This window comes from Chrysochloris asiatica, unplaced genomic scaffold, assembly GCF_000296735.1.
Source record: "Chrysochloris asiatica unplaced genomic scaffold, ChrAsi1.0 scaffold00286, whole genome shotgun sequence".
Lineage (NCBI taxonomy): Eukaryota > Metazoa > Chordata > Mammalia > Afrosoricida > Chrysochloridae > Chrysochloris > Chrysochloris asiatica.
In genome coordinates, this window is record NW_006408804.1 from 3,714,386 (window position 1) to 3,732,203 (window position 17,818).

Consider the following 17,818-nt stretch of genomic DNA (forward strand, 5'->3'; position numbering starts at 1 on the left):
TCAATTATCTTAAACAAACTCTACTTAATGAACTCACCAGACTGAAATGCTTTTCATTCCCAATATCAAATATACAACTGGTGCCCAGATCAAGTTGAGTATGTGGGTATCTCCCTAGTCTTCTGTGCTCCTTTCCCATGACTTGATTAGCATTCTTGCCAAAACTTAATTATGACTAATTACCGGCATACTGATGCCAGCTGAACCTACTATTGTCAATTCATAATTTCATATTATAGACACATAAAATTTTAGTGTGAAAACAAAGGAGGTTAACAGATTTTTTAAACTATATTTTGAGAAGACATGATAGACACAAATTACTAAAAGTATTTTTTATTTTAAATTTTGAGGTAAGATAAATTACAGAGAATTTCAGTTTAGAAAACTGTTGCAAACTGATGTGAAAAGACTATATCGGAAATTAGATTTAAAAAATCATTAAGAAGAGCCAATAGGTAGTGACAGGGTTCCCAGTGAAGGTAGCAAGACTATAGGTCTCTTTTTTAAAGTTAGTATGTTCAAGATTGGGTGATAGAGATGCAGAATGTGTCATAATTAAATTATGAGATAGCATTAAAATAAATATTCAGGGATGTTGAAAGGTAAGAGAAGAAGTTAAGAAAGAAGGAATTACCACATGAAGGAATATAATCACCCATGGTAAATGTTTTACTTTCCAAGATTATCAACATTTTAATACTCTACACTGCCCATTCCTATACATAAACTTGGAACATTGATCCATGGCCAGCACTAAAAGCAAATCTCTCACTAAAAACCATAGAAACATCAAAGTCAATGTTAAAAGATAATAATAATTAAAAATATATGCCTGTATATTTATCTACCTATGTATCTGTATATCTATCTATCTATCTATCTATCTATCTATCTATCTATCTATCTATCTATCTATCTGTCTATCTATCTATCGCTTGTAGGATTAGGAAAAAAAAAGATATTGTACCAATTTGGGCCACCAAGTTATATTTCCTCAGACCAAGGAACACTCTTTACAGCCCACAGGGTAGATCAGTGGGCCAAGAAACATCATATTAAATAGGTATACCATGTTATTTATCATCTTAGGAGTAATATTTTGATAGCTAATTGGAATGGTCAAGTGAAGCACTTGTTATTTTAAATGCAGGGAGATAAATACATGAAGGACTATCTCACACACCTTTATAAGTGTATACGCACACTAAACAGGAGGTATGAAAAAGGAGTATCACCACAAGACAGATTTTTCTTCCCCACATCACCTGAAGTTGTTTGTTCTTTCTAGAGAGGCTGCAGTGCCAAGACAAGGGATGCCGCTTTGAGTACAACAGAGGTGAACTCTAAGCAGGACACTGTAACTATACCTTTGAACACCTATGTCAGAATTTCCAACGGTCTGATTGGATGTATTGTATCTTCCTCATCTAACACATTTGGGATTGACTGTGAATAGCACTCTATTGCCCATCAGTCTGAATGGGAGTGGAATAGGAGGGAAGCACTAGTAGATTAGTCAAACATCTGTACCGGCACAGCAGTTTCTTCCTAAGGTGGAAAGTTTTTACAAAAAATAAAGGACAAAAGAAGAAAGAAGAAATAATAGCTGAAGGCAAAGGAATGATTAGATGAATTATGCATACTACAATACCATCAGGGTGCCACGTAAATACGGTACCAATTAATAACAACCTTATGCACAACACAACAAAACAGTGCCTGGTTCTATGCCAGCTTCAATCGTTGCCATGCTTGAGCCCATTGCTGCTGCCTCTGTAATAATCCATCTTGATGGGGGTCTTCTTTTTGCTGACCTCTACTTTACAAAGCATGATGTCCTTCTCCAAGGACTCATGATAATATGTACGAAGTATGAGAGATGAAGTCTGGCCATCCTGGATTCAAAGGAGCATTCTGGTTATACTTCTTCCAAAACAGATTTGTTTCTTCTCCTCCAACACCATAGCTCAAATGCATCAATTATTCTACAGTCTTCTTTATTCATAGTCCCACTTTCACATGCATATGAAGTTACTGGAAATACCACGGCTTGGGTCAGGCACATCTTTGCCCTAAAACTGACATCTTTGCTCTTGAACGCTTTAAAGAGGTCTTGTTCAGCAGATTTGCTGAATGCAATGTGTAGTTTGATTTCTTCACTGTTGCTTTCATGATTGTTGATGGTTGATTTGAGCAAAATTAAGTATTTGACAATTTTAATATTGTCTCCATTTATCTTGATGTTATTTAGTGGTCCAGTAGTGACCATTTTTGCTTTCTTTACGTTGAGGTGCAACCCATACCAAAGAATGTGGTCTTTGATCTTCATCAGTAAGTATTTATGTCCTCTTCACTTTCACCAAACAAGGTTATACCATCTGCATATCACAGGTTGTTAATGAGTCTTCCTCCAATCCCAAGGACATGTTCTTCTTTATATAATTCAGCTTCATGCATTATTTGCTCAGCTTATAGACTGAATAAATATGGTGAAAAAATACAACCCTGTTGCACACCTTACTTAATTTTAAACCACTAAATTCTTCCTTATTCTGTTCGAACAGCTATGGACTGGTCTAAGTACAGTTTTGTCATGAGCACAATAAAGTGTTCTAAAATATTCATTCTCTGCAATGTCATCCATAGCTTGCCATGATCCACACGTTAAAAAGCTCTTACATTGTCAATAAAGCAAAGGCAAACGTCTTTCTGGTATACTCTGCTTTCAGCCAAGATCCATCAGCTGTCAGCAATTATATCCCATATTTCATGTCCTCATCTGAATCCAGCTTGTACCTCTGGTGGTTCCCTTTCCACATACTGTTGCAGCTGTTTTGAAATATCTTTTGTAAAAATTTACTTGCATGTGATAGTAATGATACTGTTCAATGATTTCAGCATTCTGTTTGGTCACTTCTTTTTGGAATGGACACAAATTTGGATCTCTTCCAATCAATTGGCCAGGTTGCTGACCTTCAAATTTTTCAGCATAAATGAGTGAGTTCCTCCAGTGTTGTACTGGTGTGTTGAAAGATTCATTTTGTATTCCATCAATTCCTAGAGCATTATTTTTTCCAATGCCTTCAGCACACCTTGGACTTCTGCCTTCAGTATATTTTGAGTGCTTTCCAACCTGAGAGGTTTATTTTCTATCACAATATCTGACAATATTCTAGTGCTTTCTATCATCTTTCAATATTCAATATTATGGTGCTGATAGTGTTCCATTGCTATTCATAAGGTTTTCAATGACAAATATTCAGAAGTAGTCTGTCTCTCCTTCTCTCTTGTCTGTCTTAGCCTGGAAGTTCATCTGAAACCTGTCCACATGGGTGACCTTGCTAGTATATAAAATACAATTGGAATAGCTCCCAGCATCACAGCAACACACACTCTATCCCAGTATTGCAAACTGAAAGATGAGTGGTAGCTTGTGGGTTGCTGTGATGCTCGAAGCTATGCCACTGAAAATTTAGTCACCTTATTTATAACAGTTGAATATTGTCTCATATTAATGCTGCAAGATGAGTTGGAAGCTACTCAAAATATTGATGGGGAAAATTGCTTCATCAAAGTACAGTGAAGCTTAATGAGAAAATCTTTTAAGACCTTTGTTTGTTGATAGAATACAATGCAAAACGAGATGAAACAGCTGTAGACATCCATTAATAATTGGAACATAGACTGTACAAAATATGAATCTAGGAAATTGGAATTGATCAAAAATGAAAATACAGAGTGATATCTTAGACATAAGTGAGACTAGATGGACTGGTGTTGGCCATTTTAAATTGGAGGAGTCCTGGTGTGGTGCTGTGGGTTGAATCACTGGACCACAAAGTTGACTTGAACTACAAGGTCCTTGGTTCAAACTCACCAGCTGCTCCATAGAAACCCTATACAGGGTTACTATGAGTCAAAACTGACTGAACAGCACTTAGCAACAAAACAACATGGCTTACAATGCCAGAAACAACAAATTGAAGAGGAATTGTGCTCCATTAATTAAAAGAGTATTTCATCATCCATCTTGAAGTACAATGTTGTCTGTGACAGAATAATATATATAAAAAGACCAACTATTATGACTATTAAACACATGTATGTATCAACCACAAAAGCTAAAGTTGAATAAATTGAAATAATTCTACCAACTTCTTCAGTATGAAATTGATAAAACATGCAAACAAGATGGATTGATGACTACTGGTGATCATAATAGGAAAGTTTTAAACAAAGAAAAAGGATCAGTAGTTAGAAAATATGTTCTTGGTGATAGAAACTATGCTGGAGATTGCATGACATAATTCTGTAAGACCAATGATTTATTTATTGTAAATACATTTTTTAACAACATAAATGGAGACACACATGTGGTCCTCAAGTGGCCCTCACTAGATGGAATACACAGGAATCAAATCGACTGCTTCTGTTGGAAGAGGCGATACAGTAGCTTAGTATCGTCAGCATAAACAAGGCCAGGAATTGACTGTGGAACACAGCATCCATTGCTAACATGCAAGTTTAAGCAGGAGCTAGAAAAACTATAAACAAGTCCATGAGAGTCAAAATAAGACCTTGAACATATCCTAACAGAATTTAGACGGTCTCAATAACAGATCTGATGCATTGAACACTAGCAACCCAAGACCTGTTGAAATGTGGGATGACATAATATATGAAGAAAGTAAAAGGTAATTTAAAAGACAGGAAAGAAAGAAAAGATAAACATGGATGCAGAAGAGACTCTGAAACTTGCTCTTGAGTTTAACAAAGTTAAAGTAACAGGATTTAATGATGAAGCAAAAGAGTTGAACAGAAAATGTCAAAATTTTGACATTTTCTTAAGAAGACAAAATCAAATATTTAAATGAAATCTAAGATCTGGAGTTAGGAATACAAAAGGGAAGAGTACACTCATCATTTATCAAGCTGAAAGAACTGAAGGGAAAAACTCAAGCCTCAGGTTACAATAATGAAGGATCCTATTAGCAAAAGACTGAATGACTTAGGAACCATCAAAAGAACGTAGAAGAAATATACAGAATCACTATACCAAAAAGAACTGTTCAATGTTCAACTATTTTAAGAGATAGCATATGATCAAACACCAGTGACACTGAAAGAAATCCAGACTGTACTTGTGGAAAACATGGCTCCAGAAATTGACAGATTGCAAATTGAAATGTTTCAACAAATTGGCACAACACTGAAGCCACTTACTCATCTATGCCAAGAAATTTGGACTACAGCCACCTCTCCAACTGATTGGAGGAGATCCAAATTTGTACAAATCATTTAAAAAAAAAAAAGAAAAAGAAAAAAGCTGACCTAACAGAATGCATAAATTGTCAAACAATATCATTAATATCACATGCAAGTAAATTTTTGCTGAAGATAATTCAAAAACAGTTACAGCAGTACATTAACAGATAGCTTCCATGAATTCAAGGCAGATTCAGAAGAGGACATGAAATTCGGGATACCACTGTTGACATTAGATAGATCTTGGCTAAATGACAGAAATGTGTTTACTTGTGCTTTATTGATTATACAAACATATTTGGCTGTGTTGATCATAGCAAACTATTGATAACATTGTGAAGAATAATAATTCCAGGAATTGTGCAATTGTGCTCATGGAGAACCTGTGCATACACCAAGAGGCAAGTGTTCAAACAGAACAATGGGATATTGAATAGTTTAAAATAATTCTGGGTTCGGGGTTATAGCTTGTCACTGTATTTATTCAATTATATGTTCAGTGAATAATTGGATTATATGAAGAAGAATGTGGCATGAGAATTGGAGGAAAACTCATTAATAACATGCAATATGCAGATGACACAATCTTACTTGGTAGAAATGAAGAGAATTTGAAGTGCTTACTGATGAAGATAAAAAACTATAGTCTTCAGTATGGATTGCACCTCGATATAATGAAAGTGATACTCACAACTAGACCATTAACTAACAACGTTATAAACAGAAAAGATTGAAGTTGTCAAGAATTTCATTTTTCTTGGATCCACAATCAATGGAAGCAGCAGTCAAGACACATTGCATTTGGCAAATCTGCTGCAGAAGATCTCCCTAAAACGTTAAAGAACAAAGATGTCACTTTGCAGACTATTGTGTACCTGACCCAAGACCCCAAGACATAGTGTTTTTAATCTCCTCATATGCATGTGAAAGTTTACAATGAATAAGAAGAGCATAGAAGTATCAATGTATTTGAATTAAGGCATTGAAGAATATTGAAAATACCAAGAACTGTTAGAAGAACAAAAGAATCTGTCTTGAAAGAAGTATAGTCAAAATGTTCCTTAGAAGTGAGGAGATCAAGACTTAGTCTCTAATACTTCAGAAATGTTGTCAGGAAGGACCAGCTGTTGGATAAGGAAATCATGCTCGGTAAAGTAGAAGGTTATGAAATAGAGAAAAACCCTTAACAAAAGTGATTGATAAAGTGGCAACAACAATGTGCTCAACCATATCCCAATTTGTGAGGGTGGTACAGGACTGTTTTACTCTGTTGTACATAGGGTCACTATGAGTGGGAACTGACTCGATGGCAACAACAGCAACAATATGTAAACTACTTTGAAATAGTAAAATTGAACTTGAAAGCCTCATAAAGTTCTAACTAAGATTCATTCAACCAATATTTATTGAACAATGAAATAAGGAGAGTATACAAATGTTACTGTGTGTGGTGAAAATGGTAAGAGACAACAGAGAGACAGAATAAAAATTTAGCTAAAGAAGTAATCACAATGGGTAGGAAAAAGTAGATTTTATAAAGTAGCAGAGGTTTAAATTAAGCCTTAAGAGATGAGTAGAAATTATCCTTCTGATTATTGTTGTTGTTAAGTGCAATCCAGTTGGTCCCAACTCACAGAGACCCTGTGTAGGGTTTCCAATGAGTGACTGGTGGGTTTTGAACCACTAATTTTATGGTTAGTATCCCAGTGGTTATCCTATAGCGCCACCTCAGGACTCCTGGTGATTTAGGAGCATAAAGTGGAAGAAAGGGCACTTGAGGCAGCAGGAAGTTGAATTCTTCTCCAGAACAATGAGAAGTTCAGCTTAACTGGTAAGTAAAATGAAATAAAATGTATAAAATCTGTTAAGGTAAGTTGGAGAATTCTCACGGTATATCTGAAAGCTACAATAAGGAATTTGGAATGCATTTGAAAGAAAAAGGAGAGTCAAAATGTAAATTGGATAATGTCACTCTCCTACTTTAAATTTCCTAACAGTTTTCTATTGCATGCTGAGCAATATTCAAATACTGCACCATGACCCAAGAGCTCTCATTGGAACCCCCTATCTCTCTTGGATTTCATCTCATTCTTCTCTCCTTGTTCATTGTGTTCTTCAATACTGGTATTCCACCTTTCTCTTGAATACTTCAAGCATTTGTCAGCTTTGAATCTTTTACCTGTTATTTTTCTCAGCTTGGAATATTCTTCTTCTAGTTATTTACATGACTATCTTCTTTTTGTTGTATCATTTTCAATGTTGTCTTTCAGAGAGCTTTTCATTGAACACCCTTGTTAGCCTCCAATTGCAGCACTCTCTATCATGCCACTAAGTTTCATTTTTAAAGAATACTCATTATTAAACTGCTTTTTCAATGCATTCACTTCTTTAGGTATAGTCTATTATCTGCACTAGAACATTAGCTACTTGAAATAAGGACCTTGTCTAGGGTTTTCAATGTTTCATGCCTAATGCCTAGAATTGTTGTTATGTTCCATAAAGTCCATCACACTCATTATGAATCCATATCCCAGAATAGAACTACCCTATAGAGTTTCCTCCACCACTCATCTGTCAGTTTGCCATACTGTGGTGGCTTGTGAGTTGCTGTGATTCTGAAAGCTATGCCACTGGTATTTTAAATACCAGCAGGGTCACCGATGGTAGACAGATTTCAGATGAGCTTCCAGATGAAGACAGACTAGGAAGAAGGAGTGAGGAACTACTTCTGAATATTTAGTCACTGAAAACATTATGAATAGCAGAGAAAAACTGTCAGATATAGAGCTGGAAAATGAGCCCCTCAGGTTGGTAGTCACTTAAAAGGTGACTTGGAAAGAGCTACCTCCTCAAAGTAGAGTTGACCATGATGACACGAATGGAGTAAAGCCCGTGGGACCTTCCATTGCTGATGGTGCACAATTCAAATTAAAGAGAAACAGCTGTGAACATCCATTGAAAATCGGAACATGAAATGTACGAATTATGAATCTGGGAAAAATTGGAAGTTGTCAAAATGAAATGGAATGCATATTAGGCATTAGTGAGCTGAAATGGACTGGTATTTCCCATTTTGAATCGGACAACCACATTGTTTACTATGCCCAAAATGACAAATTGAAGAGGAATGGTGTTGCATTCATTGTCAAAAAGAACATATCCAGTTCAGTCATGAGGTACAATGCTGTTTGTGATAGGATAGTATCCAAGAGCCTATATAGGGAAGCCCAGTTAATACCACTATTATTCAAATTTGCTCACCAACCACAAAAGCCAGCGAGGATGGAATAGAAGAATTCTACCAACTTCTTCACTCTGAAATCGACCAAACATGCAATCAAGATGTATTGATCATTACTGGTGATTGGAATGCAAAAGTTGGGAGCAAAGAAGAAGGATCAGTAGTTGGAAAATACGGCCTTGGTGATAGAAATGATGCTGGAGAACACATGTTAGAATTCTGCAAAATCAATTATTTGTTCGTTTCAAATACCTTCTTTAAACAGCATAAGAGACAAGTATACACATGGACCTCACCAGGTGGAATACATAGAAATCAAATTGACTACATCTGCGGAAAGAGCCGATGGAAAAGCTCCATATCATCAGTGAAAATAAGGCCAGGGGCAGACTGTGGAACAGACCATCAATTACTCATATGCAAGTTCAAACTGAAGCTGAAGAAAATGAAAACAAGTCCACAAGAGCCAAAATATGACCTTGAATATATCCCACCTGAATTTAGATATCATCTGAATAACAGATTTGATACATTAAACACTAATGACCAAAGACCAGAAGAGCTATGGGATGACATCAGGAACATCATAGAGGAAGGAAGCAAAAAGTCATTGAGAAGACAAGAAAGAAGGAAAAGGTCAAAATGGATGTTAGAAGAGACACTGAACCTTGCTCTCCAGTGTAGAGATGCTAAAGCAAATGGAAGGAATAAGGAAGTCCAAGAGCTGAACAGAAAATTGCAAAGATTAGCTCAAAAAGATAAAGCCAAATATTACAACAAAATGTGCTAAGATCTGGAATCACAAAACCAAAGAGGAAGAACATGCTGAGCATTTCTCAAGCTGGAGGAACTGAAGAAAAAATTCAAGACTCAACTTACATTATTGAAAGATTCTGTGGACAAATTATTGAATGATGCAGAAAGCAACAAGAGAAGATGGAAGAAATACTCAGAGTCACTGTACCAAAAGGAAATGGTTAATGTTCAACCATTTCAAGAGGTAGCATATGATCAAGAGCCAATGATACTGAAAGAGGAAGTCCAAGGTTCATTGAAGGAATTCGCAAAGAACAAGGCACCAGGAATTGATGAAGTGAAAATTGAAATCTTTCAAGAAAGTGAAGTAGCACAGGAGACACTCACTCATCTCTGCCAAGAAATTTGGAATACAACTAACTGGCCGACTGATTGGAAGAGATCGTATTTTTGCCCATTCCAAAGAGAGTGACCCAATGGAATGTGGAAATCATCAGACAATCTCTTTGATATCCTATGTGAGTAAACTTCTGCTAAAGGTAATACAGAAACGGCTACAATCATACATTGACAGAGAACTTCCAGAGGTTAAGCCAGATTCAGAAGAGACTTTGGAATGAGGGATATCATTGCTGATGTCCGATGGATCTTGGCCAAAAGAAGAGAATATCAGAAAGATGTTTACCTGTGCTTTATCGACTACGCAAAGGCTTTTAATTGTGTGGATCATGACAAGCTATGGACAACATTGCGAAGTATGAGTATTCCACAACACTTAACAGTGCTCATGAGGAATCTGTACCTGGACCAAGAGGCAGTTGTTTAAACAGAACATGGGGACTTGAATGGCTTAAATTTTAAAAAGGTGTGCCACAAGGTTGTATTCTTTCACCATACTTACTCAACCTATATGATGTGCAAATAATCCGAGAAGCTGAATTCTATGAAGAAAAGCATGGCATCAGGATTGGGCGAATACTCATTAATAACCTGCGGTATGCAGATGATACAACCTTGCTTGCTGAAAGTGAAGAGGACTTAAAATATATACGGATGAAAATCAAGGAACACAGCCTTCATTATGGATTACATCTCAATGTAAAGAAAACAAAAATCCTCACACTTGACCAATAAACATCATTCTTTTAATGGAGAAAAGATTGGCGTTGTTAAGGACTTCATTCTTCTTGGATCAACTATCAACACTCACTGAAGCAGCAGTCAAGAAGTCAAACGACATATTGCATTAAGCAAATCTGCTGCACAAGACCTTTTTAAAGTGTTGAAGATCAAAGATGACAGCTTGAGGACTAAGGTGCGTCTGACCCAAGCCATGGTATATTCAATAACCTCATATACATCTGAAAGCTAGACAGTGAATGAGGAAGACTATTGAAGAATTGATGCTTTTGAGTTATGGTGTTGGAGGAGAGTATTGAAGGTGCCATGGGCTGCCAAAAGAACCAATAGATTCGTTTTGAAAGAAGTGCATCCAGAGTGTTCCTTGGAGGTCAAAATGGCCAAACTTCGTCCCTCATACTTCGGACATATTGTCCAGAGGGACCAGTCGCTGGAGAAGGATTTCATGTTTGGTAAGGTGGAGAGTCAGAGATAAAGAGGAAGACCCCCAATGAGATGGATTGGTCAAGTGGCAGCATCAGTGGACTCAAGTCTGGCAACAGCATTGAGGTTGGCCCAGGATCGGGCAGTGTTTTGTTCTGCTGTGCATAAGGTCGCTATTGGTTGGTACCAACTGAAAGGCACCTAACAACAACAAAAAGTAAAAATATGCATATGCATGAAAATGGAATTGGCGTGTCCATCATCTTTACTGAAATAACCTAAAATTCTACTTCATGTTACATGTGGCTATGAAATTCTACTTTATTCGTTTTAAAAATTAGCATTGTTATCAATATGCTTATAAATGTCAATTCATTAAAATATTAACAGATTGGTTTTCTTTTTCCATTTAACAGGCTACTAGTGCAAAGAGCTTATCATACATAGCTGTTACCACTTTTAATATGGGTTGATGTGCTAGACTGCTAAATCGGTTTGAACCACAGGACCAGTGCCTCAAACTCACCAGCCACTCCTTGGAAATCCTGTGTAGGGGTGCTATGGGTCTGAACCAACTTTATGGCACTTAACAGCAGCAATAACAACAATCATCTATTATTTCAGAGACCTTGGAACAAATGCACTTCATAATGCAGAACAAAAGAAAATATATGCACCACATTAACTGTAAGAAGGATGGCAAAAGATCTAAGTAAATTAAACTAAATATGTATATTTACTTATTGTTGTATTAAGAGCAGCCCAAGAATGAGACAACATTTCATGAAAAAAGGAATATGGCAATGGTAAACCATAAAGCACCAGACATCATATAAATACTTGTGTGCAATTATCCTTGTTGTATACGCAACAGTAATCATCCCTATCCTCCTTGCACTGATTTTGTCCAGAAATCCAGAGCTTTGTGCTTAGGGAAGGTGGTTCCAACTCTAACGCCATAATTCATCTCAGCCAATCATAAAACTCCAACTGTCATTGCCAGTGATACCAGAATAGTCATACGATTCAATTTTAGCCACAAAAATGCAATGAAAAATCTACTAGGAGCTTACAAAATAAGATTTTCTCTTTATAAATAAGGAAAATAAGATAAATGTTTTCTTGCTTCAGAGATACTATTGTCGTCTTGTGAGAATGAGCAGAGAGATCATTCGTATAAATTGCAGAGTGGAAAAATTGGAGACACAGTTCTCTGATGACTTTATTGAGTTACTGAGCCAACCTGGAACCACCTTTCCTGAGGTTTCTTATAACATAATGATTGTTGTTGTCAGGTGCTATACAGTCAGTTCTGACTTATAATGACCATATGTACAACAGAACTACACAGCTCAGTCCTGTGTTATCCTCACAATTATTGTTACTTTTGAGACCATTTGGCTTACACCACTGTGTCAATCCACCTTGTTTGGGGTCTTTCTCTTTTTTGCTGATCCTCCACTTCACGAAGTTTGATGTCCTTCTCCAGGGATTGGCCCCCATCCTCTTTTCGGAGAAGCATCCTGGCTGTATTTCTTCCAAAGCATATTTGTTTGTTCTTATGGAAGTTCCTAGTACTTTCAATATTTTACTCTACCACCATATTGCAAATGCATCGAATTTTCTATTGTCTTCCTTATTCACTGTCCATCTTTCACATGCATATGAGGCAATTTAAAATAGTCAGGCTGGGGCAGATGCACCACAATCCTCAAACAGAAATTTTTGCTCTTGAATGCTAAAAAGAGGTATTTTGCTGTAGATATGCCTAATGTGTGGCACTGTAGGATCAGCACTGGACTGGAAATCACAAATTCGCAGTTCAAACCCAACAGCTGTTCCTTGGAAACCCTGATCAGGACTTCTATGAGACAAAAACTACTTGATGGCACTTTGTGGATTGAAGCAAAATAAAATCTTGGGCAATTTCAATGTTTTCTCTGTTTATCAAACTATTTATTAGTCCAGGTGTGAGAATTTTTTGTTTTTTTACATTGAGGTACAATCCATATAGAAGACTGTAGTCTTTGCTCTTTATCGGTATGTATTTGAAGTACTCATTGCTTCCAACAAACAAGGTTGTATCATCTGCATATCTCAGATTGTTAATAAATCTTCCTCCATTCCTGATGTGACATCCTTTGTCATCTAATTCAGCTTCTTGGATTGCTTCCTCAGCACACAGATTGGTTAAATATGGTGAAAGACACAACCCTCATCCATAATAATTAAATCACCATTAATTGGCGATTTTTATTTGCAGCCTCAAGAATATAGTGAGTGCTGGTGGTGGTGGTGGTGGTGGTGGTGGTGGTGGTGGTGGTGTGCCGTGGAGTCAGTACCGACTGCATAGGACTTCTGAGACTGTAAATTTTTACGGGAGCAGAAAGCCTCATCTTTCTCCCCATGGAACGGCTGGTAGTTTTGAACTGCTGACTGCGAGATTAGCAGCAGCCTGACTCATAACCACTACCCTGTAGAACTTTAAAATCTAGATTTTAGTAATCTGGAAGAGAAATGAGGGAGTTAATTCAATTTTCAAGGAACTCAGGTTAAGCAATAGTTAAGCATTCAGCTACTAATGGAAAGATTCATGGTTCAAACCCACCAGCTGCTTTATGCAAGAAAGATGTGTTAGTTTGTTTCATTCTAAAAAAGATTAAAAACCCATTTCTGTTGAAAGAATTCCAATTCACAGTGGCCATATGGGACAAACTTGTACTGTCCCATAGAATTTCCAAGCTTATATTCTTTACAGAAGCAAATTGCCATATTGCTTTTCTGCAGAGTGGAACCACTGACATTTCAGTTAACAACTAAGCACTTAACCACTGTGCCACTTGGAAACCTTGTGGTCCAGATCTCCTCTGTTCTATAGGGTCACAATGAGTCAACAACTGACTCAATGGCAATGGAATGGTTGGTGGCAAGTCAGTTTATAGAGTATGGCCTAAGACTTCAGTCTATAGGTGCAATTTGGGGAGAACAGAAGCAGCAAATAAAAATGGGAGACATTCACCATGAAGAAACATCATGTTTTGCTCATACAAAGTCCAATTTTGGAAGACTAAATAAAAGGCTTCCTCCTATCCTTTACCAACCGTGATAACTCCATTAACTTATTCTCTGAAAAAAACCTCACTTTACAATTATTACAAATTGGACCTCAAAATTGTTCATGCAAAAGCCAGTAGATGACTGCATATTAGTTAGACAATAATCAGACCTTAGGCAAGTATCCTGCCGGTTCATCATGGAACATCTGGCAGCTATGTAATGGGTGTGTCAGTGATTGATAGGAGAAAATGCTGACATTAAAAGCTTTTCAGAAGTAGTAATATTTGGTTTCCATGTCAATCCACTTGCTTTCATCAAACATAAACCTTTTATAAGCTGAGTAAAACTCATAGCAGAGCTAAAATGATACATAACATATCATGAGAGTATTTTTTTGTGAAAATGTACATTCAGAAGGCATCAGTGAAAAAAAAGCAAACTAGAGCTGATGATAGAAATGGAGTGATTTTATCTATTTACAATTAGGGTCGTTCCTGGGCTGGGAGATGGGTATGATTGCCAAGACAAGTGATTGTGTCGGTTGTTCCCTTCCCATGCTCAGTATTTTTATCCAGTTTAAATGCGGCCAGAATATATTTCAGAAGCAGTCTTGATGATGAAAAGAAGTGAGAAAAGGGTATAGCAATCAGTCTGTGGAAAGGAGAGGGCAGTACCTCCAGCTGTTCTTTGACAATAATGGAGGGGTTTATAGGCTGGTTAAATGTTACAAAGACTTTTTACCTATAAAACCTCACTTAAAATGTGAACTAAATTATAAGTGCTATTGTTAACGTGCCATGGAGGTGGTTCTGACTCATAGGGACCATGTATAGGCTGTAAATCTTTGCAGGAGCAGAAAGGTTTAATTTTCTCCTATAGAACAGCTGGTGGGCTTGTACTGCCAACCTTGTGGTTTGCAGTGCAGTGCTTATCCTACAGAGTTTCCCCACTCCCGAGGCACAAGTAGCAATGATTTATCTTCCCTTTCCTAGTGTTCTGTATGAGTCTCACAAAGAAGATTCACTTCATCTTTCTCTTCACTTCTCTGTTATCCAAGTGGATAAACTTTAAAGATGGTATCACTTGAGCTTCTTTACCCTCTGATTTCTGCTTGGGTTCATACCTGGGTAGTATAAATGGTTAATATGCTCAGTTTTTACCAGAAAAGTTGAAAGTTTGAGTCTACAAAGAGCCACCTCAGAAAAAAAACCTAATCTACTTCCCAAAACTCAGCATTGAAGAACCTGGAATGCAGTTCTACTCTGATGCAACCAGGAGGTTGGTGTAAGTAGGAATCCATTTGAGAGCAACTGGTTTCTAGCAGGGTTCAGAAAATGTAGATACTATAATTTCATTCCCCAACTCTCTTACTACTTGACTTCGAATCGATAACCTCAGTTCTCTTTGCACCTGTATCCCTCTATGGCCTCAGTTCCTGATGGGAGTCCGTCCCCCTCTCCATAGCCATACTCTCGCCAGGCTCTAGTAGCACTGAGTCCACTCTCTCCTCTCCCACCCCCATGTCTTGTCTATTCAGTCTAATGTGGGAATAGCTTCCCACTATATTTAAGTCCTGGGTGCCTTAGCATTTTGTGTTTATTCTATGAACTTTGCCCATATTGCTATAAAAAGTCTATCTGAGTGTACCTCTGTTACATACTGAGACGCTGATTTACACATTTCAAGTGAAATTATTTATGAAGTGTAGAGGAGACATTGAGAGACTTTTGCAAACATATAACTAATAGTTAACAAGTCATCTGTCTATCTTTTGTTCTTAGTCCACAGCTCCTTCCCTTACACCATATTATCTTTAAATGTATGTATCCTATACACTTGTTTTCCTTTCTCTACTTAATTCTGCCAATAACCAGAAAAACTCAAGTTAGCAATATTCATGACCTAGGAGACTACCCAATTTGGTGCACTTTAAGAAAGACCTTGATCAATGTTCATTATATAAAAGTATTAGAAATATGGAAGTCCTAGTATGGCACTGTGGTTAATGTATTGGACGCAAGGTCTGTTTTAACAGCAAGGTCAGAGGTTCAAGCACACCAGTTGATCCTTAGAAACCTTATACAGGGTTGCTATGAGTTGGAACTCAACAACACTTAATAATGACACTTAATAACAACAACAACTACATTAGAAATATAAGTTTACTGAAGCATTTTCAATCATTTTCATAGTTCTTCTATAACCCCACAAGGCTCACAAACTTTCAGAAGAAAAGATGTCAAAGCAAGAAGTATGATATACTTACCAGGGACTGGTCCCTCCTAATAACCATGGGACAAAGTCTTGACATCCTCGTTTCTAATGAGTTTTCTGACTTTACTTCTTCCAAGATAAATTTGTTTCTTTTTCTGGCAGTATGATTATTTTTCCCAAATTTTTTATTAGAAAAATAAAACTCCACTCCCATTAAGTTGATTCTGATTCAGAACAACCCAACATAAGGTTCCCGAGATTGTAAATCTTTACAGGAACAGAAATCGTCATCTATCTCCAGTGGAGTGGGTGCTGAGTATGGACTGCTGATCTGTGGTTAGTAGACCAGTGGCTCTGCTGCAACAGCACCAGGGAAATATTAGTGAAAAGAAGAAGAAGAGTAAACTCACTGCCATGAAATCAATTCTAACGCATAAGGTTTCCAAGGCTGTAAATCATTATGGGAGCACACAGCCTCACTTTTTCTCTAGTAGAAATGGGTTTGAACCACCAACCTTGCAGTTAGCAGTTCAATGCCTAACCCACAGTACCACCAGGGCTCCTTAATAATTGTTGTTGTTAGGTTCTATGGAGTTGATTCCAATTCATAGTGACCGTATGTGCAATAGTAGGAAACACTGCCTGGTTCCGTGCCATACTTAGACTCCTTGCCACGTTTGAGCCTCTTGTAGCCACTGTGTCAGTCCATCCCAGGGAGGGTCTTCTTCTTTTTATCTTACTAAGCATAGCTTATCAAGCATATTATGATTCTCCAGGGACTGGTCCCTCCTGATTACATGAGACAAAGTCCTGATATCTTCATTTCTAGTGAGCTTTCTGTCTTGACTTCTTCCAATACAAATTTGTTCATTGTCTGGCAGTTCCTGGTACATTTAATATTCATCAACACCACCACAATTCAAAGGCAACAATTCTACTTAAGTCTTCCTTGTTCATTCAATATGGCCCTATAGGTTTATAATACTGTTGTTAATGCTAAGTGTCATTAAAATAACTTAATAGCTTGGGCCATTAAAATAGCTAAAGGGAAACCATATCAAAAAGCAGACATAATCTTTGTTTTTATTTTGTCCTTTTCTGTTTTTTTGTGGTTGTTTCAGAATGCATAAAACCATTTATAGAAATAAGTAAAAAAATTACAATAAACATAATTATGTTTGATTCTTTCTGAAAACATAGTGATCTGGGCAGTATGTATAACAATACTAGTGAAATGGTCTGCAGTAGTGTGAACAAAAATTAGATCTTATGCTTAATAGTACGATGATTTTCCCTTAAGTGACCTTTTAGTTTTTATTTTGAAGACTAACTAAAACTTTAAAGTTAAGCACTAAACAAAGTATTGTAATTACAATGAGATTATGTTAGTGCTTTTTCATAGACTAAGGGTTTCTTAAGAGCAAGTACTGTACCTGTCTTGGCATATAGTAGACAGATACTAAATGTATAAGAATTCATTGAACAAATAACAACCTGCTGAAAAGCAACAGGGTAGGACAAGAAAATAAATGTGAACTATCTCCTAGAAACAAATGAGAACTAAAACACAACATACCAAAATCTTTGGGACACAGTGAAAGTGGAGCTGAGAGGACAATTTATTGCAATAAAGGCACACATCCAAAAAGAAGAAAGAACCAAAATTAACACATTATCTACAACAATTAGAAACAGACCAACAGAGGGAACCTACAGCCA